This window comes from Lissotriton vulgaris, chromosome 12 (assembly GCF_964263255.1).
Source record: "Lissotriton vulgaris chromosome 12, aLisVul1.2, whole genome shotgun sequence".
Lineage (NCBI taxonomy): Eukaryota > Metazoa > Chordata > Amphibia > Caudata > Salamandridae > Lissotriton > Lissotriton vulgaris.
The window spans coordinates 643,410,485-643,425,708 of NC_141700.1; positions in this window are offsets into that span (position 1 = coordinate 643,410,485).

Sequence of the window (15,224 nt, forward strand, 5' to 3'; positions counted from 1 at the left end):
GTGGAGTGCACCCCATGGTGGCCCGTGGCTGCATTCACTTGGGGGCGCAACTGCGTACAGTGGGGTAGGGGCAGGAATTTCGGAGACGAGGTCAAAGGCATGGCTAAAAAGAGCAAAATATTATGCACTTTGTTTTTTTTTCACCTTCTTGTCTCTGAATATAAAATAGAACATATGCACCTTAAATGAAAACTAAATGCACGTTAATTTAGTCCTTAGGATGTTCTCTTTTAGATTATGAAACCTCACTTGGCTAATGTGATCACTGTGGCGAGGGAGGCTTGGCGGGGTGTCATCAGTTAAATCCTGATTGGTGCAGTGAGGAATGGTGACTTGTTTATTTATAGTGCTATGATTTCCCAGCCTATAATAGAAACCACTGGGAATGTCATGATTAAAAAATGTATTATAAGGTATACAATTGGCTGTGGAAAAATGATTTAGTGTTTTAAGATAAAACCTGCTCTTTAAAATAAACATGTTAGTATTCAGACTGTATCTAGTAACCCAGTTAGAAGGTGCAATCCATAACTCCAGAAATACCACTCTTATATTATCACTCAAAAAGAATAAATATTTGTCATCATGAAGATTCAATTGACTCCGTCAGCTAATTGGAGCAAAGCCTACACTGACTTTAATGCTACTTTTATAAGTGGTGCTTAACTAATTGCACACATTTACATTTCATTGGTGTTTGAAATCTGCGCACCTGCCCGATCCTTCACTTCCAGACAGAGGTACCTCAAGATCAGTATTAACTGTTCATAGCAGGTTGTTTTTGCAAAAAGGCGAGTCAAGGTGGTTTGTGACAGAAAGGAGGCAAGCAGGGTTCCATTTAGATGCAGAGCCCTGATCCTCCGGACCCCTGGGAACTCAGAGTAATAGCCCAGAAAAAAAGTAAAGATGGGAGATACAGTGCCAAAGGGATGACTCAGAAGAGGGGGCACTATGTGCGGGTTGATTTTTTGTTTACCAAAATGACCCTGTGGAGGAGGATGATATATAGGGGTCTTTAAGGGCAACCACTACCATTAGTGCATCAGATGCTGTGACACTGGTGCCTGGAGTGTGAGTGGATGTCAGTTATGGCTGTCCTACTATGAAAGAGGTGTGGGGGCCATTTTCCTTGCTAGCATTAGGGCTCAGTCAACTTTGCTGTGCATGGAACAGTAAGTAGAGCACCCTGCACTAAGCCAGAAAACCCCTATGGGGATTTTAGTGGTCTTACACAACCTTAGAAAGCTCTTGTAGCTGCGGAGAGCAGCCTTCAGGCTTAGTCCAGAAGGAGTGTGATGGAACTTGTTTACCAGTACTAATCGCATAGTGTAGGTTACATGAAAAAGAACCACATAATGTAGTTATAAAAATCTGTATTTATTATAAACACTCACTAACACATTGCAATATCTCCTTCCCGGAGATATAATCACCATATACACAATACTTCAGTAATAGAACACGTAAGTGGCACAAATACACAGTGGTCTCTTGGAGGAGACCAAACCATATACTAAGACAGTGGAATGTGGCCCACGACCTAAGTTGAGACTGGACTCAGAAGACATAGAAGTGTCGGAGACCCAAGGAACCACCCAAGGTAAATATCCAGGAACCCCATGGAGGCCATGTCCAGAGTGGGAACACGACCATGTGATCAACACAAGTCAATAGGGAAGTCGCGATTGCAGTTTTTAAGGAGGACCCTGAAGAAAAAAAGTGGAAAATGGAAGGTTGGAGACTCACCCCACCCGTCAATACTCCAGGAACCAGGATACCTACACCAGGGAAGCAGAGTGAATAGGTGCAAAGTGACTTCAAAAACCGTCATAGACCACAATTGAGGACTTCAGCAAAGATGCCGCTGGTGAAGAAGCCGAATGAGTCAGTGGAACCCAAGGGTGGACTCAGGATGAGAGGTACCTGCAAGCAAAGGAGACATAGTCTATGCCACTCTGGAGTGACCAGGAGGCACGGAAGACTAATGCTTACCAATGCCGAAAGTTTCAGGAGAGTTGAGGGTGACCTTGGTGCTGCAGCTCTGCAGACCAGGCCATACTGTGGAAGACCAGGAGCCTTTCACAAGTTGTCCCACGTCAGATGCCAAGAGCCAGGGGGTTGGTGTCTGGCTGGAGCACCAACAGGCCTTGGCAGCGGCAACAAACGTGGCAGACTAAAAAGTTGCAGTGTCGGGACAAGCAAGGTCCAAGGGACTCACCAAGTATAGGTGAGTCAGATTATGCCCCAAGCAAACAGGGGAGCCCACAGGAACCAAAGAAGACCCTCAAGAGGCCCCCCAGGCCGTAGACACATGAGTTGCAAGAGGACCTTGAGCAGCTCACCAATGATGCAGGCCCACGGTGCAGACGATGTGGTGAGGACGAACATCTTGGTAGCAAGAGATGTTGGAGGCTTGTGCTTCTTGGAGCCCCATGATCTCTGGAGAAGAAATTCAACTGGTTTTGGCAACAGCAAGTCGACACGGTGCACAGGGGTACTGCTCCAGCAGTTCTGACGAGTGATACTAGCTTCAAACTTGCTGTGAAGACAGTGCAGGCATCGAGGGAGTTTCAGAACGACCACCTGTGTTACTGAACCTGTCAAAGTCCATGGAAGCTCATGAACAGCAAAGCAGTCAGCTTTGTTATGGTGCCTGCAGATGCGGGGGAGTGACTCCTTCACTCCACAGTAGATTTCTTCAGTTGTCTTGGATGTCCACAGGCCTGTAGAGGATCCTGTATGGAGGACAGGCACAGACGCAAAAACTGGCAGGACGACTAGACCAGGAGCAGCAGGAGTCTTCCCATGCAGTCTCGGCTCCCAAAGCGAAGTTCAAAGTGCCCAGACGGTTGAAGATGAAGTGGTTTCGGATCTGACTCTTGTCCCACAACTAATCTAAAGAACCACCCACAGGTAAACCCTTAAGTACCCTAAAGAGGGGGTTGGGACGATTCAAGGGTCCCTCCCAGAGGAGGGGCTGGACAGTGGGGAGGAAAATCCCATGTCATTTGTCCAGTTTCACGCCAGACCGGGAGCCAATGGCTCCCTGAACTGGTTCCAACTGGAGTATGCAAGGAGGGCACCAAATGTGCCCTTTAAAGCAGTCTGGTGGTGCTGGCAAGCACCCTCCACCCTGGCCTAATACACTAAGTCCTGTCTGGGAGGTGGTCACACCTCCCAGTGACAGGACACGTATTGTCCCAACGTCCCCTGCTTGAGCTTGGCTCAGCAGCTGGAGGGCAGAATCGTGTCTCCGGTCAGCAGCAGCCATAGCTTGCTGTCCGGGTCTAGAAGACTGGTATGGGGAGCACTGAGAGCTTCCCGGAGGAGCTTTTCAGTGCATGGAATCCTACCCCAACACCATGTTTGATACAAAACACGACAGGGTTTTTTACAGCCAGTTTAGAAATAGCCACCGCGTAATGACGCACGGCCACTCTATATATCGTAATGGCTGATGCACTTACAACCTGGGAGAATGGTTCCATAGGTTGTAGGGATGTCCTGCTCATGCAGGGGCATCCTCACACTTCGAACCGAGCACCCTGCATTCAGGATTAAAAGGCCTGCCTTAGGGATGACTTATAGGTTTTAAGTAGTGTGACCTCAGATATAAGGACACTTATATCTGTTGTAAGTGGTGCTAGTACCAGCTTAAATATGCTGCAATGCCAGGCCTGTAGTCACAATGTGTGTGGTCTCCCATGGGTGGCATAATACATGTTTCAGCCCAATGGGGACCCTTGGTGTACCTATGGCCTGGGTACATTAGTACCATATACTTGACACTTATAAGGACCCATCCGTAGCCAATGTGACGGAAGGTGGGTACCTAAGTACTCACCATATCCAATTTCAGTAAGAAACATAGAAACTGGGGACCTGATTAGCAGAATCCCAGTCAGACTAGTCAGTAAAACATAATGACACCAGACCCTACTTTTCTACACAACCACCCCCCCCCCCCCCCTCAAACGTAAGGAGATGAGACTAACCTTGCCCAGTTGAGTCTTTATTTTCTAAGTGGAAATAACTGGAGTCCATCTGCGTTGCTTACTCCCAGGCCTATGTTCCACTGAAAAATCCATCCCCTATAGGGAAATGGACCACCTCAAAAGTTTATGATTTTCACTCTTCACTTGTTTAAGCCATAAGAGGGGCTTATGTTCTGTCTGAACAAGGAAGTGAGTACCAAACCGGGATGGCCTCAACTTCTTCAAGGCCTAGACCACAGCAAAGGCCTCCCTCTCTATAGCTGACCAACGTCTCTCCCTTGGGTTCAACCTGCTTACGAAAGCTACTGGTTGGTACTGGCCCTCTGTATTAGGTTGTGACAAAACAGCTCCTACTCCAATCTCAGAGCATCTATATGGACAATGGAGGTTTTGGAATAGTCAGGGCTTTCCAGAATGGGAGCAGGGCACATGGCCTGCTTCAGGTCATCAAATGCCTTTTGACAGCTAACTGTAAACTGAACCTTCTTAGGCATTCTCTTGGAGAAAAGTCATTAAGGGGAGTCACAGTCGGGGCGGTGTCACCATTTGGGCGTAGGAGTGTCGCCCCGCCTGTCACGCTGTAATCTGCCATGAGTCACCACTGATTCAATTTTAAAAGAATTACAGTACCGCATTCCAGGTCACTGCACTACGTGGAGTGAGTTTCTGAGGTGGGCGGGGCCAATTCTATTGATTGGCAGCCAGGAGGCCTGGTGCCGTGATGTGAATTCAAGTGAGCATGTCAGGTTGGACAGGTTGCCTACTGGGACCAGCACAACATGCGCTCTTAAGGCTTGTTAAACCTGTGCCACTTTACAAACCCAGTGGAAGTTCGTTGCAATCTCCCTGTCTATTTTAGAGCGCTGGCTTCACCGCCCCAACCAATCCAGGCTCTGTGCTCTCCTGCTCTTACTATCAGAAAAGAGCATGAGACCAAGATCCGGATTGGTTCACAGTATCACAAAGAAACAGGTTAGTATTAGATTCCTTACCTTAGAATATCCCCAAGGCGTCAGTCTGGATCCGGAAATTTTTGTGTAGCACTACCCCTGCGCGTTGGTAGGCGTCTTCTGTGGCTCCGTGTCCGTCGTCGGCGGCGCCGGGATGGCATCGCCGGAGTACTTAGACGCCGCCCTCGCGCGCTGACGTCAGTTTTTCTTTTTTCTGCGCCAGCAAGCGCAGGCCCGGAGAAAGTGGTACCCTTTAGTCACTTTTTGACTAAGCTTTTTTGATCCTTTTTGGGTCCGTTTCGAGTCGTTCGACTCCATCGGTGCCGGTAGGGATGCCCCGGTTCAAGCGCTTTGCCGAGTGCAACCGACTGATGTCGGTTACCAACCCCCATCGCCGGTGCCTACATTGCATGGGGCTCGACCATGATGACAAGTCGTGCCCCGACTATCGGGCCTTGACGTCGAAGGCAAGGCGGAAGCGGTACCGCAAGTGCCTCGAGCTCTGGCAGTCAGCCCGCGCCGTTCGAGGTCCCGGTCCGGAAGGAGGTTGAGGGACCGGTCGCGGGGCCGGAGTCATCACAGCTCAGCAAGTCGACACCACTGGTCGGGCTCCAAGTCCTCAGGCAAGAGGCACAAGAAGTCGAAGAGGCGACATCGCTCTTCTGACTCCACCCGACGCTCGCGCGACGCGGCCGGGGGTTCGGGTGACACCGCTCACGCCGCTCCGCCGGAGCCGCAGGCGTCGCGGCCTGCTCCATAGCCGCCGGTCCCTGGGCAGAACACGACGCTGGAGGAGATCGATGCCTTCCTCATGGCCATGAGGTCGCTCACTCTTCCGTCTGGTTCCGTGGCGCCTTCGGGCCATGCGGCCCCAACTGGGAGCCCAAGCGGGCTGGGTGCTTCTGCCCCGGCGCCGTCGGCGACTTCGGTCCCGACCCCGCAAGGCCCCACTGGATCCAGTTCCGTATTCGGGTCTCCGCAGGTCGACCTTACAATCCCGCCGGCGTCGAACCCTAGGGTGTCACCACCGGCGCCGTCCCCACACGACGCCGTCTCAGGTCCACCTCTCTTTCCGGATCCGACGCCGGAGCGGCGTTGCTCGACGCTGCATTCGGCGGCGGCCGAAGAGGAATTCTTCGAGGATCTGGGTCCATCCTTTACCCCTGAATACCAGGAGATGGACTACGAGGGAGGCTGGGAGGGGTCTGGGGACCCTCTGGCACGTGAATTCCAGTCATTTCAGGGCTGGACACAGGAACTAGGGGAGGCCAGTGGCCTGGATACCTCCCCAGACACTGGTTTTGTCTCCCCTCCTACCGTGGCTACGGAGGAGAGGGCTACTTATAGTGTGGTGCTGATGAGGGCGGCTCTTGAGCTCCCCGTCGCAACAGTGAGGTCTAACATCCTCACAGAGGTCTTTACACCGCAGGTAAGCTCCCCAGAGCCTCTACTGCCGTTTAATGAGGCTCTAATGGACGTCCTGTTGGGCACTTGGTCCAGGCCCACAACAGGTCCTCCTGTAGATAGGAACGTCGCTAGGCGCCACCGCCCTGCTCTGGGCGACCCTAGTTACTTGTCCACCCACCCCACCCCGAGAGCCTGGTTATCCAGGCCTCTACTTCCCAATCCGCATTCCCTACTCCACCTCCGGATTGGGAATCCAAGAGGTATGAGCAAATCGGCAAGAAGATGTTCTCCCCCCTTAGCTTGGGGTTGTGGTCTCTTGGCCCGTTACACCTACGGCCTGTGGGATACGGTTGCGGTCGTGCTGCCTGAGGGAGCCCGGGTGAAGCTCGCTCAAGCCCTCGCGGAGGGACGAGATGCAGCGCAGTATTCCATACGATGTGGACTGGATACCACGGACTCCCTGAGGAGAGCGATTTCCTCATCTGTGGCGGTTCGCCGCCACGCATGGCTGAGGTCTGCCAACTTCTCGTGCGATGTCCAGAACACCTTTATGGACATGCCGTTCGATGGCAGCCACCTCTTTGGTGGCAAGGCAGATAGTGTGCTGGATCGTTTTAAGGACTTCAGGGCTACGGCTAAGTCCTTGGGCCTGTCAGCCCGCGCCAGCAATCTTCTGCCCAGCGCTCCTTTCGTGGCCACGGAAGGGGCGCCCCCACACGTCCTGCCAGCCACGGGCCACAGACTACCATTCAGCGCGGTAGCGGGCGTGGTTACCGTCGCGGCGGTAACAGGGAACAACGGCGCGGCCAGTCCACATCCACCCCCGCAGCATCCGCCTCAAAGCATTCCTACGCCTCTTCACTTTTGGACGTCCGGCACATCCCTGTTCTACATTAAACCACTCCTGTGACCGTTGAACGTCCTTACTTGAAGTGCTTTTGCAAGATTGGCCTTAATTGATATGGGCCTGTTTGGTTTTTGGAATAATTCCTAATTCCTTTTGGACTTATGTATTGACATACATTATCTACAAATCTGTGTACTACTCTTAACCTTTTCACAACTTTTGAGCACTCCCTTCCCTTTCTCCTTCCCATATTGGGGCCTTTTCATTTTTCTGATTTTTCATTTTTCTTGTAATGTTTGCAATGATGTTTCACAAAATTTTCATGTTGTGTTGTTGAATAAATGACAACATTCTTTTGCTCTTGAACCATCACCTCAGTTTCTTTTGAAATTTTTAATTGGTATTGTTCATATTCTTCTTCCACGGGGACCCCCCTTACATTTACCACATAACGCCCAGGTCCCCGCGACTGCATGGGTTCTACCCCCCTCTGTAATGTCAAAGCCTTCCTAGTCCGAGCTTTCAGGCCCTTTTGACGCCAGTGGGGGGCAAGGTTCGCCATCACCTCCTCCACTGGCGCTCCATCACATCGGACAGGTGGGGGCTGCAAATTGTCCAAAGGGGCTACTCCCTCCCCTTCGAGGCGACCCCTCCAGCCATGCCACTGCAGTACCACCACGTGTCGGGGGATCACTTGCAACTTCTGCAAGAGGAAGTTACGGCCCTCTTGGCTAAGGGAACAATTGAGCGCGTTCCTGGGCCAGAAGTAGGGCGTGGTTGTTACTCCAACTACTTTCTGGTTCCCAAAAAGGGCAAAGGGGGCCTACTCCCTATCTTGGACCTGCGGAACGTCAACGTCTTCCTCCGGAAGGAGAAGTTCAAGATGCTGACTTTGGCTCAGGTCTTAGCTGCCCTAGACCTGGGAGACTGGATGGTAGCGTTGGACTTACAGGACGCCTATTTCCACATTCCCGTCCTGCCGGCCCACCGGCACTACCTGCGATTCATGGTAGGCCACGAGCACTTTCAGTTTACCGTGCTCCCCTTCTGCCTTAACAGCCCCCACGGGTGTTCACGAAAGTGATGGCGGTGGTCGCAGCTCATCTGCGCAGGTTAGGGGTTTCAGTCTTCCCCTACCTCGACGACTGGTCGCCAGCCACCTCCAGACTACGGCCGACCTCCTGCACCTGCTGGGGTTCTCCATCAGTGTGTCCCTCTCAGAAGCTCTACTTCATCGGAGCAGTTCTAGACTCGGCGCAGTTTTGGGTTTATCCTCCCGAACTGTGGGTTCGGGATATTCAGGCTCTGATTCCGATCTTTCAGCCGTTATCCCGAGTCTCGGTCAGGTTGATGCTGCGGCTTCTGGGGCTGATGGCCTCCTGCATCCTTCTGGTGCATCACACCAGGTGGCGGATGTGGGCTCTGCAGTGGGACCTGAAGTTTCAGTGGGCCCAGCATCAGGGCAACTTGTCCGACCATGTCTTGATCTCGGAGGGCACTGCAAGACAGTTGTAGTGGTGGCTCACGGACCGCGATTCTGTCAGCGGCAGATCCCTCTCCCTACCCCAACCGGAGCACGTAGTTGTGACAGACGCGTCCGTCCAGGGCTGGAGGGGCCACTTTGGAGAGGCGGAGATCAGAGGACTCTGGTCTCCGGCGGAGTCCCGGCTCCACATCAACCTTCTGGAGCTGTGGGCGATCCGGCTTGCACTGAAGGCATTCCTCCCCTCTGTCTGGGGGAGTGTAGTGCAGGTGTTCACGGACAACACCACCGCCATGAGGTACTCCAACAAACAGTGCGGGTGGAGTCGTGGACCCTATGCCAGGAGGCTCTGCGCCTCTGGCAGTGGTTGGAACATCAGGGCGTGACACTGGTGGGTCAACACCTGGCAGGTTCCCTGAATGCCAGGGCGGACAAACTCAGCCTTCGGTGCATGATTGATCACGAATGGCGTCTGCACTTGGACATGGTGCAAGGTCTCTTTCAGCAGTGGGGAGAGCCTTGGTTAGATCTATTCGCCACAGAAGAGAACGAACAATGTCATCAGTTCTGCGCGCTGGAGTTTCCAAGGTGGCGCTCGCTCGGAGCCGCTTTTCGTCGCGAGTGGCATTGCAGTCTGTTGTACGCCTTTCCGCCTATACCACTTCTGCCCAGAGTACTGAAAAAGATCAGGCGCGACCGGGCCCAAGTTATCCTTGTGACTCCGGACTGGGCACGAAGATACTGGTACTTCGAGCTACTCAGCATGTCAGTCGATCCCCCGATTCGTCTGCCTCTTCAGGAGGACCTTCTGTCGCAGCAGAAGGGGATGGTCCTCCACCCGAACCTGTCCTCCTCCACCTCCATGCGTGGAGATTGAGCGGCGACGGTTGAGGCCATGTGACTTGCCTCCTGAAGTCTGTGATGTTGTTCTGGCAGCCAGGCGTCCCTCCACAAAATCGGTATACGCCTGCAGGTGGAACAGATTTGTGGCATGGTGCACAGCAAAGGCTGTGGATCCCCTTTCTGCCCCTCTTTCTGAGGTTCTCCTCTTTCTTCTTTCCCTTGCACAGAAGGGCTCTACTCTGGGCACTATCAAGGGCTACCTCTCTGCTATTTCTGCCTTCTTAAGGCTACCTGATCAGCCCTCTTTGTTCAAGTCCCCAGTTGTAAATAGGTTCTTGAGGGGCATCACTCATATGTTCCCTCCTGTTCCTTTCGTGATGCCTCAGTGAGACTTGAACCTTGTTCTGACTTATCTGATGTGCGCTCCCTTCGATCCACTTCATAACTGTCCTCTTCGTCTTCTTACCCTTAAGACTGCATTCATGGTTGCCATCACCTCTGCCAGGAGAGTGAGTGAGCTCCAGGCCCTTTCTTCACAACCTCCTTTCCTTTCTGACCATCCGGGCAAAGTTGTTTTGCGGACGCGACCCTCTTTCCTGCCCAAGGTAGTCACAGCCTTCCACATCGGGCAGTCCATCACCTTGCCCACCTTCTTTCCGCATCCCTCGAAAGAGGAAGAGAGGCTCCACCGTCTGGACCCAAAACGTGCGCTCTTATACTATCTGGATCGCACACGCCAGTTCCGGGTGGATGATCAACTCTTTGTTAGTTACGTGGGCGCTAAGAAGGGACTGACGGTGCACAAACTGACCATTTCCCAATGGATCGTCTTGTGCATCAGGGCTTGTTATTCACTGGCTAAAAAGGAGCCTCCTGTGGGGCTACGTGCCCATTCCACTCGGGCTACGGCGGCTACCACTGCCCTGGGTCGGGGATTCCCCTTGCAGGACATCTGTCAGGCAGCTACGTGGGCCTCGCTGCACACGTTCGCAAGACACTATTGCCTGGACAGCCAAGTCCGGAGAGATTGCTTTTTCGGCCGTTCCGTTCTCCAGGACTTTCTGGTGTGATCATTGGTTCGCAGACCAACCACTGGGGTTGGTATTGCTGGGGTATCTATTCTCTAAGGTAAGGAATCTAATACTAACCTGTTTCTTTCAGATGCACAAGTTACTTACCTTCGGTAACGATATATCTGTAAGAAACAGTAGTTAGTATTAGATTCCTTACCGCTCCACCTATCCTCCCCGTTCTGCGAACAGATATCTAGGGTTAAGGTCATCCCCTTGCAGGACATCTGTCAGGCAGCTACGTGGGCCTCGCTGCACACGTTCGCAAGACACTATTGCCTGGACAGCCAAGTCCGGAGAGATTGCTTTTTCGGCCGTTCCGTTCTCCAGGACTTTCTGGTGTGATCATTGGTTCGCAGACCAACCACCGGGGTTGGTATTGCTGGGGTATCTATTCTCTAAGGTAAGGAATCTAATACTAACCTGTTTCTTTCAGATGCACAAGTTACTTACCTTCGGTAACGATATATCTGTAAGAAACAGTAGTTAGTATTAGATTCCTTACCGCTCCACCTATCCTCCCCGTTCTGCGAACAGATATCTAGGGTTAAGGTCATCCCCTTTCAGGACCCTAGTTTCATGGCACCAGTGTTGGTTTTTGTCATGGCTCTGCGTTTCTGGCGGAGAAAAGCTGTGTATAAGAACTGTCAGCGCGTGAGGGCGGTGTCTAAGAACTCCGGCGACGTCATCCCGACGACGGACGCGGAGACGCAGACGACGCCTACCGAAAGGCAGGGGTACTGCTACGCAAACATTTCCGGATCCAGACTGACGCCTTGGGATAGTCTAAGGTAAAGAATCTAATACTAACTACTGTTTCTTACAGATATATCGTTACCGAAGGTAAGTAACTTGTGCGACTGTCCTGTCTCTTAGGCCTGCATGTACAAGTCATGTCAGGGGCAGAGGATTATAGAACATGCCAATCAGTATGTGACTTTATTTGGAAGCTCCACAGTCATTGGCCAAGTTTCAATCCAATACGATGCATAGCGCCAATTGCTGTGTTCCTCTAGCCTGAGCACAGTGTAAAGAATACCCTTGCCTTGCGCTCATTTCTGGCCTGCAGAGTTTGTTTGTAGGCCCTGCCTGAGAGAGAGGCTGTCTCGGCATGGTTGGTCTCCTTTCGTAACTTGTCGGCAGGGGTAGATACATTCTTAGGTCAGAGCTTCTTTTTTTGAACAAAAGATTTAATGCTTCTAAATAAAATATAAAATTGTGCTGTGATCTGTCCCGCTAATGGGCTACATTTTAAAATGTATTTAGTGCGTGTGAGGATTAAGCTGTTTCTACAAAGGGCAGAGCTTGCTGCACAAAGTGGTGTTTTTAATTTATGAGAAGCTTGAGTTCAAATAGGTCTTTTATCTGCAATAGTAGAGCTACTGAATGAGAGAGACTGCAATGCGACAGTATTGGCAGATTGTGCACTATTGCAGTGCTAATTAAGAATAAGAAGTGTTCATTTGAATGTTTGAAAATGGTGACTTGCCAAAGGATAGCGTTTGTTTGGCACGTAGTGAGAAAACAATGGCTTCTAGGAATTCACTTACCACGTGCATGTGTCTTCAAATTCAGTGCGCCCTTTTTTCTGCAATAACAATTATCACCAGGTGACAGTGTTTTATAAACAAAATAAGTGCTCATCATATTAGAAGTACCCACAATCTGGAAATAGGCCAGTTTAACACACCTGCCTTTATGCAGGAAGGGAATGTTCGTTGTGTGACCTTACTTAACCTGAGGAGCGTTCACAGCGCCTCCTTTAAAACATCTGATTAATGTCGACCCAGTTGTCAAAGTGCCTTCGTTTGCCTACTGAGTGGTTTTAGAAATGTCCAAGTGATCTTGAGTATGGTAGCTTCACACCCCGGCAGGCGCATACATTTACCGGCAGTGGTTGCTAACGCTGCACTCACACTCCTGCTTCATGGTGCTTTTATACATGTAGGATGCACCTGTGTATTTTTTACGCCCAACTACTTTGAAAAGTAACCATCTGCGACTGGTCACAATGGACCCATATCCCTTAACAAACATCCTGTAGTACCCAGTCAGGCCCAAGAAAGCTCTGACCTGCGTCTGGGTAGTGGGAGCAACCCAGTCTATGATGTCTGGATTTTGCTCTCCAATGGCTGAACTTGGCCTCCACCTACCAGGTGACCCTAGTATACACTTGGTGGCCTTGATAGTGAAGCCTGCCAGTTGCAGGGCTTCCATAACATTTCTGAGGTGGACCCGATGATCCTCCCAGTTGGAGATAAAGACAGCAATATCATCTAGCTAGGCTGCGCTATATGCTTCCAGACTTGTTAAGCCTTTGCTCAAACGCGTCTCTGAAATGTGGCAGGGACATTTTTCAGACCAAAGGGCATTACAATAAATTGATTATGCCCACTAGGGCTTGAAAATGGCTTGGCGTTGTTGGCTAGTCTAGTTTGCCAGCAGTCAGGTCAAATGTACTCAGATATTTGTCTGAGGCCAACGTATCTATGAGCTCATCTGCCCTAGGAATAGGATGGGCATCAATCCTAGTGGCTGCATTGAGGGCTCTGTAGTCCACACAAAACCTAATCTCTCTTTTTCCGTTGTGGTGTGGGGTTTGGGCGCAAGGACTACTGGACTAGCCCATGGGCTAACTGAAAGCTCAATGACCACCAATTCCAGCATCTCTTGGACCTCTGTCCTGATGCAGTCTCTGGCATGGTCAGGCTGTCTGTAAATTGTGTTTTTTACTGGCAGACTGTCACCTGTGTCCACTACATGGGTACACCAGGTGGTTTGACTGGGTATTAGAGAGAACATGCGTTGATACTGATTGAGGACCTTGCTGTTGGTCACTGAGGCTGCCTGCCAAGGCTACCCCATCATCTGACCCATCAACAGGGTTCTGTGTAGAGATCAGGGAGTGGGTCACTTTCTTCCTCCTGTCCCTCATCAGTGGCCATGAGCAAGCTCATATCAGCCTGTCTACAAAAGGTGTCAGGCGATTCACATGAAGTACCCTGTGGGGACTTCTTGGAGTACCTAGGTCAATTAAGTAGGTGACCTCACCTTTCTTTTCAAGGAAGGTATGGGACATACTCCATTTGTCTTGGAGAGCTTCTGGGGCCACAGGCTCCAACACACACACGTTGTCTTGTCTGGTAATCAGTTAGGACAGCCTTTTGGTCATGCCAAACTTTCTAAAGCTCCTGGCTGGCCTCAAGGTATTTACTTGCCTTCTTCATATACTCAGCCATACGTGAACGCATGCCAAGTACATAGTCCACAATAGCCTTTAAAGTGGGGTAGAGAGGTTGCTCCCAACCCCCCTAACTAAACACAATGGACTCCTAACTGGATGTCCAAGCAGAAGTTCAACTGGGCTGTAGCCAACCCACTTCTGTGGAACCTCTCTGTAGGCAAAGAAAAGGCAGAGTAGTAAGACACCCCATTTTCGCCTGAGATTTTCTGGGAGTCCCATGATCATACCCTTCAGGGTCTTTCAGCAAGCCCATTGCACTGTGGGTGGTAGGGTGTGATAAACATAGTTTACTCCACACTCTTTCCATATTGCTGTGATATAACTAGACAAGAAGTTGGTACCACTGTCTGTTAATACCTCCTTAGGAAAGCCCACTCTGGAAAAGTTTCACAAGAGGGCTCTGGCACCTACAGGAGCTGTAGTGGTTCTAAGGGGAATTGCCTTTAGATACCTAGTGGCATGGTCCACCACCACTAGTATGTAACTTTGTCCAGATGCAGTTGGAGAGTTCAAAGGACCAACAATGTCAATCCCTAGCCTTTCAAAGGGAACCCCAACCACTCGGAGAGGAATTAAGGGGGTCTATGTAGTGCCACCTGACTCACCACTGGCTTGGCAAGTGACACAGGAGCAACAAAACTCCTTGATGTCTTGTGACACATGGGGTCCGGGAACAGCAGGGACAATCCAGTCCCAAATCTTACATTGCCCAAGCGGAATGTTGTGCAGAGAGGGAAGAAAACCTCTGAACTCCTGGGTATTACCAACCTCCTGGTAGCACCAGGCCAGGCTTGGGGTCTCTACCTTCAGAAAACAGGAGCCAATCTTCTTAACCCCTTCGATGCTTGTGACAAGGTCAACTCGTCATGGGTGTTACCTGCGCTGTGCTTATGACGAGTTGACATTGTCACAAACAATGGGATTTTAAAAATTGCAGCGCACCACGGGAATATGCTGTAGCAGTGATGCGGTTAATAGATTTAAATTTTCACTGTGTGCCACCACTAGTATAAGCAGTCCATTGACTACTTAAATCCGAAAGGTTGTGGGCAAAAAAAACATTGGATATGTCAAGTGTGGTTTTAAACCGTTTACGCACAAGACCATCCACGAGGGCAGAACCGTGGGTATTCTTTACTGCACAAGTACGGCAATGCGAGTTTAAATGCCGGTAATCCAATACCAAACGGTAAGAACTATCAGGCTTGGTCACAGTAAAAAGAGGGTTATTCATCGGAGACACACAAGTTTCAATCACCCCTTGATATTCAATTGATCAAGGATTTCTGCCACGGAATCTTTCGCTTCATGCTGCATGGGATACTGGGGTTGAGGCTGTGGCATAGACCATGGGAGAATCTCATGTTGGGGTAGAATTTATCACA